This window comes from Leopardus geoffroyi, chromosome A1 (genome assembly GCF_018350155.1).
Source record: "Leopardus geoffroyi isolate Oge1 chromosome A1, O.geoffroyi_Oge1_pat1.0, whole genome shotgun sequence".
Lineage (NCBI taxonomy): Eukaryota > Metazoa > Chordata > Mammalia > Carnivora > Felidae > Leopardus > Leopardus geoffroyi.
The window spans coordinates 102,135,552-102,152,530 of record NC_059326.1 but is presented as its reverse complement, the minus strand read 5'-3'; positions in this window follow the sequence as shown (position 1 = coordinate 102,152,530).

Genomic DNA, 16,979 nt, shown 5'->3' with positions numbered 1-16,979 from the left:
AGGGGCAATCTTATCAATAGCCTCATCTCCAGGAGCTTCCTCCAGTCTTAAGAATAATGCTTTGCTAGAGGGAAAAACAGTTTTTAGTTGGCAACAGTTAGACCTCCAGTAATCTGAGTCTTCTTTAGAAACTTCCTCTTGACTTTACTTCCCCCAACTCCACGGTATATAAGCAGTCACTCTTCACAACCCCACTGCGGCTCTTTCTGCCCACGGGTCCTGTCCCCGTGCTTTTAATAAAGCCACCTTTTTTGCACCAAAGACACCTTCCAGAATTCTTTGTTGGCCGCCAGCTCCAAACCCCCAGCACTCCAAAACCCCATCAGTGTGAGATCGGTAAACTTCCCGGAGAAGGTTTGCCTGCCTTGCAGGCTGGTTAAGAAAGCCTGGTGAGTAGAAATCTCCTTGGCTGGAAAGTCTAAAACCTTTCAAGGAGAAAAAAAAAATGTAAGTAAACTGCTTACATATCCAACAGAACAAAACAACAGGTAAACAATATTAAGAAGAAACCACAGTTACTAACTTTAACTGAAACTTAATGCAGTGGATGCATTTTTTCCCTTGCAGCTTCAATGAGCTGTTTGCAAATACGTTTCCTTTTTTTTTTTAATGTTGAAAAAAATTTTTTTAATGTTTATTTGTGTGTGTGTGTGTGTGTGTGTGTGTGTGTGTGAGAGAGAGAGAGAGAGAAAGAGAGAGAGCGAGCAGGGGAGGGGCAGAGAGAGAGGGAAACACAGAATCCAAAGCAGGCTCCAGGCTCTGAGCTGTCAGCACAGAGCCCAATGTGGGGCTCGAACTCATGAACTGTGAGAACATGACCTGAGCCGAAGTCAGATGCCTAACCAACTGAGCCATGCAGGCGCCCCCGTAAATACATTTTCTTTTTTGCAGGCAGTGTATACGAGAGGAGGGTTTTCCCTCCCGTGACTCATTTTTCATAAACACATTTGGTACCATTGTTATTTTGTCATTTACATTTCTTGGTTCTTGTGTTCTGGGGGCCACAAGGCACTCCTAATCCAGAAAGATTTGCAAATGGTGGAAGCGTGGGTGATTGTTATGTATCTTCCCTTACACCCTGTAGGTATTTCTCAAACCCCCCCATCCCGTCCCCTCACTCTTCCTTCCCCTCAAGCTATGGGTTTGATCTCTCTACCAGCAAATGTGTAATTCTGTGCTCTGGCTTCACTTCCATCCACTTGCTTTATCTATTCTTGGAGTGAAGACTTCAACTGTCAATTCTTTGTTTGTTTGTTTGTTTTTTTTTTTAAGTTTATTTATTTGGAGAGAGACACAGAGACAGCACGAGTCGGGGAGGGGCAGAGAGAGAGAGGAGACAGAGAATCTCAAGCAGGCTACCCAGGCAATGCAGAACCCTATGTGGGGCTTGAACTCTTGAAACCTGAGCTGAAACCAAGAGTTGGACTCTCAACCCACCGAGCCACCCAGGCGCCCCAACCTTCGATTATTTTCCTACTTACTTGAAAAATAAATGACATGGGTAATATTCATGCGGAGAATGTTTTTGAGGTTCTTGAAGGCTTTTTTTTTTTTAATTTTTTTTTTTCAACGTTTATTTATTTTTGGGACAGAGAGAGACAGAGCATGAACGGGGGAGGGGCAGAGAGAGAGGGAGACACAGAATTGGAAACAGGCTCCAGGCTCTGAGCCATCAGCCCAGAGTCCGACGCGGGGCTCGAACTCACGGACCGCGAGATCGTGACCTGGCTGAAGTCGGACGCTTAACCGACTGCGCCACCCAGGTGCCCCAGAGGTTCTTAAAGGCTTTTAAGACACAAACGTGCACATATTGTATATTTGCAAATGGGGGGAGTGATTATTTTAACAAGAACATTGTCCTGATCAGAAGACAAAGATAGGAGCCCTGGCAGTTTAATATGGTGTTTGATTATTTCTTGGAAGATAAAAAGAATTTAATTTGTCATATTTGTTAGATTAAAATACTGTCTATTAATACACATTATGTTTCTTTAAAAAAGGTTCTCTAACAAAATAGAATGATTGCCAGGTTTAAGCTAGCTTTTATCTGCTCTTCACTTCTATCATGTGCTGTTTATTCACGTCCTTCTTCAATTTGTCTGTTAGGTTATTTATATTTTACTTATTAATTTATAAAAATATTGTATGTAATAAGGACCTCAACCCTCTATATCTCATGCATGTACATGTATTTTTGCCAGTTTAGTACTGACACTTTTGATTTTCTGATACGCAAAATCATTAGATTTTTTGTATTCAGATCTCCGAGCATGTATCCTAGATTCTTCTTAGGCTTTATTTATTCATTTGCTTAGAATGACACTTTCATGTCCTGTAATCAGAGAGTAATGTCCATTTTGTTTTGGTTGGTTTGGGTTTGCTTTTGGTTCCGCTGAAACTCTAAAGTTTTAGGGAAAACTGAAAAGCCATTTTAGCTACAGTAAGTTTTACGGCCACATAAAATTACTAGAAAGGATACTAAGAATGATAAAGTTTTGGAGTTAGAAACTTTGAGCTCCTTTGTTTGGTTTAATCAACATTAGAGTCGGCTACCCAGGTGGTTTTTCTGATGGATCTTTGAAGCCACTAATTCTCAGCTTTGGCCCGATGTTAGAATCTCTTGGGGAGCAGTCCATTTTTCTGTGGTCTAGGCCCTCCCTCCAAAGATTTTGATTTCATCGGTCTGGGTCAAGTGGACGCATCAGCCTTAAAAAAGAAAAAGAAAGGGGCGCCTGGGTGGCTCAGTCGGTTAGGCGTCCGACTTCAGTTCAGGTCACGATCTTGCGGTCCGTGAGTTCGAGCCCCGCGTCGGGCTCTGGGCTGATGGCTCAGAGCCTGAGCCTGCTTCCGATTCTGTGTCTCCCTCTCTCTCTGCCCCTCCCCTATTCATGCTCTATCTCTCTCTGTCTCAAAAATAAATAAAAACATTAAAAAAAATTTAAAAAATAAAAAAAAAAAAAAGAAATTCCTTAGGTCCTTCTCATGTGCAACCTTGGTTGAAAACCAGTGTCATCCAACTGTTTTCATTTCTAGAAATAGAAGCTGCGGCTGGCCGAGGACTCAGGACATGGGAGTTTAGATAAATGCTCAGGAGTCCGATAGTTGGTCCAGTCTGCTTTTTCCTACACTTGGGCTTTTCTTGTTGTTGGGAGATCGCAGGCAGGAAGAAGCGAGGCCAGCTTCTCTAGTTTGCAAGGTCTTCTTTTCCCCTCACACCGATGGGCAGTCGGTTTCACGATTACATGGATTCTTTCCCTAGCTTCTTTCCTTGTTGTAACGATCGTGTCAATGCTTTGCGTTAATATTCCCCTCCCTATCCTTTTCCCGACCCGCAAAGGCAAGCAGACAGACCTAAAAAGTTAAATATTTATGGTGCTTTTTCATTGATAGTTGAGGCTGTACCTTGCCTTTCTCTCTCTCAGGGATTGGCAGTGGATTGAAAGGGAATGCGGGATGGAAAACAGATGGGTGAAGGAAGAAACAGAACAAGACATGGGGACAAGGTGACAGCGGGGTGGAACATAAACCAGAAGGATCCACTTCCTTCTGCCTTAGAATTTCTTGCTCGTTGCCAGTGCGATGAAGCCCTCTGAAACCCCAGAGATGTGGGAGGAGGGAAATGTTTGCCAGAAGCAGAAGGAGGCGGTGGCAATGATGTATGAAGCTCAGGTGCCTGATAAAGTTGATGATGATAGCAACACTGCTCTGCATTTTCTGAGGCACCGTGACAGTCGGTATAGTGCCCTTTTTTTTTTTTTAATGTTTATTTATTTTTCAGAGAGAGGGAGAGGCACAGTATGAGTGGGGGACGTGCCCCCCCCACCCCGGCCCCGGGGTCAGGCAGGAGGGAGGATGATAGGGAAGCAGGACCCTGCGGACCTCAAAAAGGTGACTCGTAGGTGTTTTTTATTTCTTGCCTTTTAGTTTTTACTAAAATGCTACGTTGGGCAAAAGTGCTGAAGACCAAGTTTGGCCCAGAGCGGCCAAGGCTGTGATCTCGGTACCTGGCCGCTGTGGTATTTTTTGTAATCCGTGAGTTTAGCTGATGGTGAAACCAAGCCCCTCCAAGGGCTTTCATTTCTCGGCGTGGCAAGGATTTCAACAGGTTGCTTGGATCCTAGAGCCCAGGGTTTCTAAGCTGAATGAGCCCCCAGAGATGATAGGCACACCCATTTCATTTTCTCATGAGGAAGCCGCTGCCCAGAGAGGTGAAGTGAAGTATTGGAAATGAAACAACCTGGTAAAAGTTGAAATGTTTCTGGATCCGGGGGACTGGAATCCCAATCTGGCGTTATGGCTCCCGCGCCGTGCTGACTATGCACTTTATGGAAAAAGCTTTATTGCATTAATTCTCTAAATGATCATTGCTTAACTGGAACCAGGCCTGCTTTTATTTTAATTGAGATTTTATTTTCGCCTGCCTCGAGCAAGGAGAGCATTATGGTATTTTAAATGAGAACCAAGGAATTACCTGCACTTCAAATATTAGCAGTTACATTCTGCTAAAGACGCATGTGGACTATCTATTAGAAACATGTCGTAGGTAAACCAGAAACATTTCATACTAATTGTTATAAGCGTATTATCCATCAAAATGTAAATTTCCCAAAGAGGGCTTTATGGGGCTCATAATTTCCTTTATTACAAAATGGACTTGAAAACTCGGGCTGGCTCCTTGTCCTTATGTAAAACCTTCATTTCCTGTGGTGCCTCCAATTTATTTTTCCACAGCTCTAACAGCTTTCACACTGTGATTTTCTATATCTGTTGCAAATGTTCAACAATTTCCAGAGAAAATTTTAGTCCGCGGCTTTCTGCTTTTAGCTTTTCATGTATAAAGATTAAAGAATGAATTTGCAATCAGCAGATATAGAGAAAACATCTCCTGCTAGAATAAAATAGATGGTTCAACGTCTGAAACCCCAATGGAATTTATAATATCTACCTACAGCACTTCCTCTCTTTTGTATTGCGCCTCCTGATAAATAGGCTCCCAGAAGAGACAATTTGGGAAGCTGGAAAGTACTTTATTTTTCTTTATAGCATGACATAGCATTGCCCAGACCTTGCAGGTGGGAGAAACATCGGAAGCAGAGAGGCAGGAGGAGACCTAGGGGTGATAGTGACTGACAAATCAAAAGAAACTTTACACTGCCTAATGCGAACCTTGAAGGCTGACGCTCTTTTGGAAAACAGCACAGAGTTGGAGATTACACCTAGAATGTTGATTATCAGCTGTTGCCACCTCAGGACTTAAAAACATGGTAATGCAGTCAGGCACAGGCTGGTACATTACTTAGAGGCTGTTGGCGGTGTGTGTGACTATTTTTGGAGATAAGGCCTTTAAAGAAGTAATTAAGATAAAATGAGGTTGTATGGGTGGGCCTTAATCCAATATGGCTGACGTCCTTAGAAGAAGAAGAAATCAGGGCCTACATAGACATGGAGGAAGGACCACCAGAAGAAGACAGCCATGTACAAGCCAAGGAGAGAGGCCTCAGAAGGAGCTAGTCTTCCTGACACCTTCATCATTGATTTCTGGCTTCCAGAACTGTGAGAAAATACTTGTCTTTTGTTTAGTCCACCGCGTCTGTGATAGGTTTTTATGGCGGCCCTAGCAAACTATTACAATGAGTTTCAAGAATATATTAGTGGAATAAAAATTATCTTATATGGTGTTTGACCTTCTCCTGTGACTCTCCTATCCAAGCCCTCCTTTATATCTCTACTGCCATTACAGTTTTAAAGACTTTTTTTTTTTTTAACCTGCAATACAGTTGGGCAATAGCGAGAAGACACTGGTTGAGGAACAGGAGGAGTCTTACGAGCAGTGAGATCGAAGTGATTGCTGGGGAAGGTGCTAGGGAAGAGAAGGAGAAATTATTCACTGCCTTATGAGCCATATCTGCTTCCGCCGGTCCCATCTCCTGCCTGGTGGTTATGAGTATGGATTGCGTGAGAGAATAAAATCGAGGACTGTTGGTGTTATAAACGGATCACCATGCACGGTAACTACGTGTTTCACAGGAGAATATATGTTCACTCTTGTAAACCCATTGAGAGGCTGGAGAGATCACTTGGCTAAAAGCGTTGTGAGACTGAGATTGAAGCTGAACATTGACGCAGCACCCAGGGGGTGGTGATGTACAGACACCCCGGCCACGCGTGTTTGGTCACAGATCAGCAGCAGCGGCAGCCCTTTGAAATTCGTTAGCAATGCAGTATCTTGGACCCTACTTCAGATCTACTGAACCAGAATTTGCATTTTAGCAGCATCTCCAAGTAATACCGATTACAATTTGATCCTTACTAATGTATAGTATCGACAAGATACCTCTGCCAAGAGAAGGATCCAACATGGGGAGACGATGAGTAGAGTGGTCTCACAGGGCACTTGGTGAAGCTCAATCCCACCTAAGGTACAGGGTTCCAGAGCTGGGGAAGATCTTTTAAGCTTCTTTTTGTCACTAACACGTTTCTCCAAGATGGAGTAGGTCAACAGAAGCTTCCTTCCAGGAGCTTTTTGAGTGTTCTAGTGATCCATCCATCCTCCGATGAGCTCAGAGCCCCAGAAACTGAAATTTACCAGCTTCCAGCTATCCATTCTAAATTTTTTTTTTCAACGTTTTATTTATTTTTGGGACAGAGAGAGACAGAGCATGAACGGGGGAGGGGCAGAGAGAGAGGGAGACACAGAATCGGAAACAGGCTCCAGGCTCTGAGCCATCAGCCCAGAGCCCGATGCGGGGCTCAAACTCATGGACTGCGAGATCGTGACCTGGCTGAAGTCGGACGCTTAACCGACTGCGCCACCCAGGCGCCCCTCCAGCTATCCATTCTATACTCAGTTGATCATTGAACGACATAGATATATATGAACTGGATGAAGCCACTTGTAAGTGATTTTTTTTCAATAACCATAGTCCAGTACTGTAAATGTATTTTCCTTGTAATTTTCTTAACATCTTCTTTTCTCTAGCTTGCTTTATTGTACAAAAACAGTATAGAATACATATAACACACGAAATAGGTGTTCATCGACTATGTTATCGGTAACGCTTCTGGGCAACAGTAGGCTATTACTAGTTAGGTTTTTGGAGTGAGTCAAAAGTTGCATGCAGGTTTTTGACCACGTGGGAGGGTAGCACGCTAGCCCCTGCGTTGTTCAAGGTCACCCGCGTGCATCTCCTCATCCACCTTTGCTCTCTGGATCGAGTAGTGGGATATGAGAGGGCAGTGAGTGATGGAGGAGAAGCTTGGAGCCACAGATGATGCTTTTCTTACGGTATTTTATTCCTGACAGACCTCAGAGGAAAAATAAACTCCACAGAAGAACATTTGATTAATGAAGCTCTTTTCTTTTTCTTTTTTTTTTTTTTTAATTTTTTTTTTTCAACGTTTATTTATTTTTGAGACAGAGAGAGACAGAGCATGAACGGGGGAGGGGCAGAGAGAGAGGGAGACACAGAATCGGAAACAGGCTCCAGGCTCTGAGCCATCAGCCCAGAGCCCGACGCGGGGCTCGAACTCACGGACCGCGAGATCGTGACCTGGCTGAAGTCGGACGCTTAACCGACTGCGCCACCCAGGCGCCCCTAATGAAGCTCTTTTCAAAACTCGAAAAGTTTGAGGTGCCTGGGTAGCTGAGTTGGTTACGCATCTGACACTCACTTTCAGTTCAGGTCTTGAGCTCACAGTTTCATGGGTTCGAGCCCCACGTTGGACTCTGTGCTGACAGTGTGAAGCCTGGTTGGGATTCTCTCTCTCCCTTTCTGTTTGCCGTTCCCCCAGTCGTACTGTCTCTCTCTTGAAATAAACTTAAAACAAGCAAACAAACCTCAAAACACTGAGGCCTGGAAAACATGGTGGCAGGGGGTGCACTTTGTTGTCACCCTTATCATTTTCACCGTCTTCAAACGAGAATCTCTTTCGTGTCCGTTGCTTCACCTGTATGCCTTCGTATGCTTACAGCAACCCTATAGTTATCATTTTTGCATGTCCAGTGGGGACCCTGAAGTTCAAGGGCTAGCCTGGACAGTGCCAGGGTTGGGATGGTAATAGCCCGCTCCAAAGACTTTAGTGCCTACTTTGGGCTGTATTTCTGCCCATTTGCCGTGTTTCTTCCCTCTTCTGCCCTCTGTCCTTTCATAATGCCCTGCTGAGCACTCAGTGTAAGAACCACATCTTTCAGAAACCCAGTTTTCTCATCCATACCTGTTGGAATGGATTCTCTTTGAGATACTATCAAACTCCATGTTTCTATAATTGACGAAAAAGGCAGCCCCACACAAGCCACCTACAGGTGCTTAAGTCTTTTTTTTTTTTTTTTTTTAGTCTATTTATTTATTTAGAGATAGAGTGAGAGAAAGAGAGGGAGAGAGAGAATCCCAAGCAGGCTCCGCTTTATCAGTACAGAGCCCAATGTGGGGCTTGATCTCAAAACCCAGAGATTATGACCTGAGCTGAAATCAAGAGTTGGATGCTTAACCTACTGAGCCACCCAGGCATCCCATAACCACTTAAGTCTTACAGTTTGTTCAAAAAAACACATCTTTAGATTCTATATTGTTTATTTCTGCTCTGATCTTTATTATTTCTCTTCTTCTTCTGGGTTTGGGGTGTCTTTGCTGTTCTGCTTCTATTTCCTTTAGGTGTGCTATTAGATTTTGTATTTGGTATTTTTCTTCTTTCTTGAGATAGGCCTGGATTGCATTGTATTTTCTTCTCAGGGCTGCCTTTGCTGCATCCCAAAGCGTTTGGATTGTTGTGTTTTCATTTTCATTTGTTTCCATATATTTTTAAATTTCTTCTCTAATTGCCTGGTCGGCCCATTCATTCTTTAGTAGGCTGTTCTTTAACCTCCATGCTTTTGGAGGTTTTCCAGACTTTTTCTGGTGGTTGATATCAAGTTTCATAGCATTGTGCTCTGAAAGTGTGCATGGTCTGATCTCAGTTCTTTTATAATTATGAAGGGCTGTTTTGCGACCCAGTATGTGATCTATCTTGGAGAATGTTCCATGTGCACTCGAGAAGAAAGCATATTCCATTGTTTTGGGATGCAGAGTTCTAACTGTATCTGTCAAGTCCATCTGATCCAATGTATCATTCAGGCCCCTTGTTTCTTTATTGATCCCGTGTCTAGATGATCTATCCATTGTTGTAACTGGGGTATTAAAGTCTCCTGCAATTACCACATTCTTATCAATAAGGTTGCTTATGTTTGTGAGTAATTGTTTTATATATTTGGGGGCTTCTGTATTCGGCGCATAGACATTTACAATTGTTAGCTCTTCCTGATGAATGACCATTATTATATAATGCCCTTCTTCATCTCTTGTTACAGCCTTTAATTTAGAGTCTAGTTTGTCTGATGTAAGTATGGCTACTCTAGCTTTCTTTTGACTTCCAGTAGCATGTTAGATAGTTTGCCATCCCCTCACTTTCAATTTGAAAGGTGTCTTCAGGTCTAAAATGAGTCTCTTATAGACAGCAAATAGATGGGTCTTGTTTTTTATCCATTCTGATACACTATGTCTTTTGGTTGGAGCGTTTAGTCCATTTACATTCAGTGTTATTATGATACCACCTCACGCCAGAGTGGCTAAAATGAACAAATCAGGAGACTATAGATGCTGGAAAGGATGTGGAGAAACGGGAACCCTCTTGCACTGTTGGTGGGAATGCAAACTGGTGCAGATGCTCTGGCAAACAGTGTGGAGGTTCCTCAAAAAATTAAACATAGATCTACCCTATGACCCAGCAATAGCACTGCTAGGAATTTACCCAAGGGATACAGGAGTGCTGATGCATAGGGGCCCTTGTACCCCAATGTTGATAGCAGCACTTTCAACAATAGCCAAATTATGGAAAGAGCCTAAATGTCCGTCAACTGATGAATGGATAAAGAAATTGTAGTTTATATACACAATGGAATACTACATGGCAATGAGAAAGAATGAAATATGGCCCTTTGTAGCAACGTGGATGGAACTGGAGAGCATTATGCTAAGTGAAATAAGTGAGGCAGAGAAAGACAGATACCATATGTTTTCACTCCTGTGCGGATCCTGAGAAACTCAACAGAAGACCAGCGGGGAGGAGAAGGGGGAAAAATGTTACAGAGAGAGAAGGAGGCAAATCATAAGAGACTCTTTAAAACTGAGAATAAACTGAGGGTTGATGGGGAGGGAGGGGGGGGGTGATGGGTATTAGGAGGGCATCTGTTGGGATGAGCACTGGGTGTTGTATGGAAACAAATTTGACAATAAATTTCTTATAAAAAAAATCCACATCTTTAAGTGTAAAGAAAGAAAAATACCTATAATGGGCATCCAGTTACATTACACACATAACAAAGCCTGCCATGATCCGTGATCCCCACAGATCCCTTTTCTTTTCATCCTTTGTCCCTACTGGATGGGCTAAGCCTTGAAAGATGACAGGGAAAGGGCTTTGGGGCACAGTGCCGACGTGGGCAGGGTAGAGGTGGGAAAGGAAAAGGAGCTTTGGAGAGGAAGGTTCAGAACAAAAACAGAGGAGACAGCCTCGTAAGATGGGCACCTTTCTTATTCCTCTAGTGACTTACAAGTTGAAAACTAGGGGCGCCTAGGTGGATCAGTAGGTTAAGGGTCCGACTTTGTCTCAGGTCACGATCTCATGGTTCGCGACTTCGAGCCCCGCGTCGGGCTCTGTGCTGACACTTCCGAGCCTGGAGCCTGCTTTGGATTCTGTGTCTCCCTCTCTCTCTCTCTCTCTCTCAAAAAAAAAAAAAAAAAAAAAAAAAAAAAAAAATTAAAATGTTTTAAAAAAAAGTTGAAAACTAGATTATATATTTAAGAAGTTATTAATCTAGTATTTTTTGGAATTGGAAGAGAAAGGAACAGTTGGTGAGAGCAGGATGTGGAAAGTGGAGCTGTGCCCAAACTGGACATTTCCCGTTTCACAGTTTTGCTTCCCAGTCAGGAACCAGGGCAGTCCTCCTCCTGTGACATCGCATCAAAGCATCAAGTGCAGTTCTTACAGAAGATCATCAGCAAATACTTCTGTTTGAATCTTTTTCCAGAGCAAAGACTGTGAGTCACATTAATCACAAGAGTACATGAAAAAAAAGAAAAAAAAAAAGAGCGACATTTGAAGTTGCTGATTTACTGTGTCTTAAAATTGAAAGGGTTGAATCCAGGGAGTAGACATCAGTGTCTTCAAAGCATAGATAAGGCTGATATTGAACATTGTCAAAAAAGCAAGAAACAGATACTGCAAATAATATATAAGAGTGTCTTTCAAGGCTTTCTAATAAGATACTGTCCTATGCTGACTTTGACCCTCCACACCAAACGCTAAGGAATACTTAAGCCCAATATGTCATGTTAGTAGAAATGCACAAATAAAGCCTAGATTGGATCAGTTAAGAGTTGTTGCTTCCCTTTCTAATGGGAAGCCAGAGTACAATTAATGAAAGCTATGTAAATGTGCTCCAGGCTGTTAAGATTACAAAGAGAGTTCGGGGCTGGGGATAAAAAATTGGGAGAATGGGATCCACAATCAATTACAGAGAAGGTCCTCCTATCTCGGACAGGCACACACACTTTGATATCTCATCAGGGAACCAACTGCATCCCGGCGCCTTTTGGAAGCAAGTTGTAGGAACATGCTCCCTCCTATTTGGGGAGTGATACAAGGCGGCTATTTTTGAATGATTAATTAAAGGGAATCAATCTTCATTGCTTTGCTACTGACGTGAAAAGCGCCATGCCTGTGCAATAATGGCATGCAATTATTCAACTACCCCTTTGGCAAGGACAACGTAATTAGTCCTGGTGGTGTCGAGAGATTCTTTTTATTCCCAACAAATTGGCAGTTTTAATCAAGTGTTGCTGGAAATTTATCATAACACAGGGAAAACAATAGGTGAAGCTACAGGGCCCCAAGCTGTGTGACTCCTATCTACAATGGTACAAATTTACAATGCTAACAGCATGATAAATACTACCAATCCGTGAATGCGTTGATTATAATTTCATATCAGCACCAAGCCTTGGCAATTCCTATTTGTTTAGAAACACGGCGGTAACCCTTTGGGTGCTGCCTTATGTTTGTTCGCTGAGAAAGTGAAGGTGATCACCCTGTCCTGGGTGCCGGTGGCCGGGAACTTGGAAGGTTTCAAAGCACAGGGAATGGGGGGGGGGGAGGCGCCCAGAAATGCTAACCTACTCCATCCACAGGAGCCTGGAAGCTGCGGAGAGCAGGGCAGGTGAGATGACAGGCAAACTCACCATGTCCTATACTGTGTTTTACTCCCAAGAGCCTTCTGCTGGGCCGATTCTCCAGGGATCCAAAGACAGGCCTTCTGTCCACTCTCTCTTCTCCCTCCTTCCATGTATTTTCATGACTCCTAAGATCTTTGCTTAAAAATAATAGCTATTGATCAAGCGCTTAAGAAGCATGCCAGGTATTATGTTAAGTGATTTATAGCGTGTTGTCTCATTTATTTCTGTGCAACACTTTATATTGGGGACTACTCTAGTTTCAATCATCTCTGATTTTATAGGTGAGAATTTGAGGCTTGGAAAATGCAGGGCGGTAGAGCAAGGATCCCAAACCGGGTGGCTGCGTTCCACAGCTGCCTGCTTAACCTCCTGCACTCTTAGGATGATGTGGTCTTAGAGGTCTGGCAGTAAAAAGGTAGACTTACGTTGGGTGCCTCAACTTGAGCTAGAATGCCACAGCCTACATTATGTCTGCCTTGGTATTCCAAGAAGAAATCAGTGCTGTTACCTTCAGGGTCTTGTATAATTTATGGTGTGCTTCCATAACTCACATATATTTGTGTGTATACGGGGTGGGCAGAGAGTTGAAAGGGTAGATATACAGAAAACCACAATTGCTATAACTTACCTCATCAATTAGAATCACCTAGAGTCCTTGTTAAAAATTAGGTTCCCAGGTCCCTACTCCAGATCTATTTACTCAGATCCCTGAGGAAGATCTTGGAAATGTGTATATCCCGTGATCATGATCTAAGGCAGAATATCCCATCTGTGTTAGTTTCATGAGATATTAATCAGTATATGGACCCCTCTCCCCTGCTCATGCTCTCTCTCTTAAATAAAAATAATAAAAAAATTTTTTAAATGTAATCATTCTATGGAAAATATTTCCCCAGGTCAGATGATTGAGAGACATATGGATTATAAGATATTTAACTGGTTTCTTCTAAGAGACTCCAAATTTGATGCATAGTGAGGGTTTCAAGGAGAAACTGATATTCATATGCTTGCCTAAGTCCTTGGGCTATGGATCCCTCTCTTCAAGGGGCATCTCTGGGGATGAGGAACTTGCAGGGCATACCCTGGGAGATCTAGATCCAAAGGGTGCTTAATGAAATAAAAGCATCCCCAAGAAAACTTCCACTGCCAGCCTGAACAGCCTGAACAGTTCTGGAATCATTTGGAGGCATAATCATCAGTGTCTCTTCCCTAAAGGTATTTTAAGGCGATTTCTGGAAAACATTTCTAAGGAAACGGTGACACATTTGTCCAGAAATTAGACAGTGTGCTGAATTTGCTTGTTTCCAGTGAACTTGAGAAATGGATTACATATCTCTCTGATGGGAGATTTTTAAGAGCATGTCCTTAGAGTCCATGCTGGAATGGTCCTCAAGAAATAAACCATGATCCATTTTTTTTTTTCTCTCTCTTTCTGCTGTCACAGGACTAGAGTAGGCTGAGGGAATAAAAGTGGTTATTTAAAGGCTGTTTTGGCATTCGGAAGGAGCGTGGAATCCTAGGTTGAAACGGGTTTGAAACACATCTCGTAAATCAAAGGACGTTAGCCCAAATCGCATTGCTTAAAGGTGAGCCCTCTTCCAAACGTAATCTAAAAGCTCTGAGAAGTCGCGATTGGCACAGTTAACACCAGAGTAGCTGATTTCTGGCCTTTGTAAAACGCGGTGGACCTAAAGCGGGTTTCAGGAAGGAGCACATCAAGAACTAACTCCCAAACCCAGCAGAGCTCATTTGTGGACAAGGCCTTGTCATTTGCCGCCTGATCTCACTTTTACTTCTTTGTTCTACTTGTCGCAAGAAGGAACATCTGGCTCAGAGCCTGGAAAGCAGACTGGATCTTGTCATTGCACCTGCCCCGGGAGGAGAAGGAGGAATACTTTACTGACAAAAGGTAGGATTTTCAGAGCCGCATTCCCACCCATTAAAGCAGCTTGTTTGATCCCTTCAGAAGCTTAAGATCAAAGGGAGGCTTTTTCCGAGCTGCCAACCCATGAAGCTCCAGGCACAGAGAAGGACCTCTTTGTTTGCACACAGCCAGGTGGACGAGCCATGGCACTTCCCAGCCGCAGGAGGGGCCGTGGACAGGTTGAAGGGTTGTCTTCATAGCTGGCTGGTGCCCGTTGGATCCCGGACCTTCCCAGGAAAGCAGGCGTCCGTGTAAGAAGAACTCGGCAGGTCACAACCACTATTCGACGAAGGACCTCCTAAAGCCTCTCTCTTTCTCTGCCTCTACCTGGAGAACACGTTACCGGCATTCATTTTATCCCCTAATCTCAAAGCTTTCTGTGTACAAGAAAAGCTCCCAGGTCCTTTCCTCCCCTGTAATTTACTGAACCCCATCGTGAGAAAACAACCCTGTAGCCTTAGTGTATTTACAAATCTCCATTTTACGTCGCACTTGCTGGCGTGGGCGCTAATGGAGGGTATGAACCAGGCAAATGAACTTGGACTAGATTCCCTGAGAAAGGGTGATGAGAGAATTCTGACCCGCCTCAGCCTGTCGCCACCTCCTTGCCAAGAGCGGGAGCCCTGTTGGCCTCAGGCCACCGCCACATGCTGACTCTGGGCACAGCTCAAGGAATGGCTGGGTAGAGGTTCCTCCTCACCTCCCACCCCCCCCCCCCCCCCCGCCCTGCCCAGAAGAGAGAGCCAGATTGTGACTTCCTCTGGCAAGGGCTATAGAGTGCTGCAGAAGATTTTTGCTTTAAAAGTAATAACAACTTCCTCCCACACACAAACAAACATGTATAAGCCTATCCAGAAAAACCCTCCCAGTCGCTGGAAGAAATACAGGACTGTACAGAAAGTAGCCGTGGCTCTCCGTCTAATAATCTACAGGTTTTAAGCCCAGAACCTACAGGAAGAGATCCAGGTGTAAGTTCAAAGTAGTTACGAATCTGTAGGGAAGAGGAAAGAGGAAAAAATGTGCCTGGATGCCTGAAAATAGGGACAGCGACCACAGAAGACAAAGGCCGAAGGAATGGGATAAAAAAAACCACAGTCCAGAGGCACACTGGATGCGTGTGCAACGGTGCTGAGTCTGCTCTTGGCCCAGGGATTTGTTGTACCCTGGGACAGATTTTTCCCATAGAAAAGAATCTTCCAGAAACCCAAGTGGGGTGGAAGTGTCATAGGATTCTGTCTAGAAATTTCCCGAAGCATCGTGTTTTGTTTTTGTTTTCGTTTTTGTTTTGTTTTAAAGCTCTGACTCTCTGCTAGGTCCTGTGTCTGAGGGCCGTTCGGCGAGAGGATGAGCAGAGAAAAGCTCCATTTGCTGACAGGGTTAGCTGAGGGTTAGCTCCGATCTTGGAGAAAGGAAATACTATCCATTTTGGATTAGAAGTTTCCGTTAGAACTAGACCAAGAGCCTTCAAAGCTCTAAGCAAGTCACACAGACTTAACTTCTGCACACTCAGCCCCAAGGACTGCAGGAATCTACCTTACGTCAATTGTTCCATGACCCCGGAGAGAGAAGGGAGCGGCCTGAGTGACAGGTCACAGCTTTACTAAGTAAGGCAGGGAGAGACCTCAGTGGGGCGGGGGAGCAAAGTAGGAGTGGAGGAAGCCATTCAGTTCCCACGCATGTCCTTGGGCAGAGTCCTCCTCTGTGGGAGGAAGTCAGGGAGTCACTGTTGACCCTTGGGCTCCACCTGGGCCATTGTTCTGTTCCTGTTTCCCCTATCGGACCGCCGCAGTGACAAGAGGGAATGAGCGGTTGCAGTATTCGCTGAGCATCCGCTCAAGTTTGTATAGCTTTCTCCACTGGGGACCCAGAGGTAAAGCAGGTGCACTGGTAAATATTGAGACATGGAGAATTAAACAAGGCCTTTTACCAGCTTGGAGGGATCACACTAGGACACAGGTTGAGTGCAGGCTTGGACCATACACCTGGCTCTCCGTGCCTCGGCTGGAGAACGGCAGAGCCAGGCATCCCGCTTCGGGGCTCTTCTCGGCATCAGGAAGAAGCAGGCAGGGCGTTCCCCCAAGGCAGGAGACTCTTGGATCTCATTTTTCTGGACGTCGGAGGGAGCGCTTTAGTAGGTTGTTGACTGCAGCTCAGAGTCTGTGACACGCGTTGGCCGTCACATGCTCTCGGGGGAGGGCGCAGATGTAGGTGAGCCTTCCTCGTATCCCCTGGTCCCAGTATTTCCAATCTGGGAGAGGTTCGGTGTTCCCTAAGAAATGCAGTCCCTTCTCCTAGAAGGAAATGAAACATAGACCTCTCTCCCCCTTTTTTTTTTGATGCACCCCCTCTTAGAGTAATGAGGCTAAAAAGCACCTTAGTTTATTTTTTGTTTTATCAACCCCCTATGAGGAAATTGAGGCCCAGTGAAAATAGCTGACCTCAGACCTGGCATGACGGGTGATGGGGACGAATGCGGTCGGCAAGAAGCCTTGAAACCAAGGAGGCCATTGTGATTGGTGTGGCCACTTACTCCTCAGCAAGGCAGGAACCCTGTCTGTCCACAGACGTGTATCGTTGTTTAGCCAAGTTCCTGGCACAGAGTGGGGACTCGATAAAAATGTTCGTCTCTCACAACCTACGTTTAATCCTCCGTCAAGTCCTTGTGGCCCCGCTTTCAAAATCTGTCTCAACCCAACCACTCCTCACCTCCGCTGCTTGTACCCTGGACTCAGCCGATTCATTTCTTGCCTGGGGTGTTACAACCATCTCTATACGAGTCTTGCTCTGTC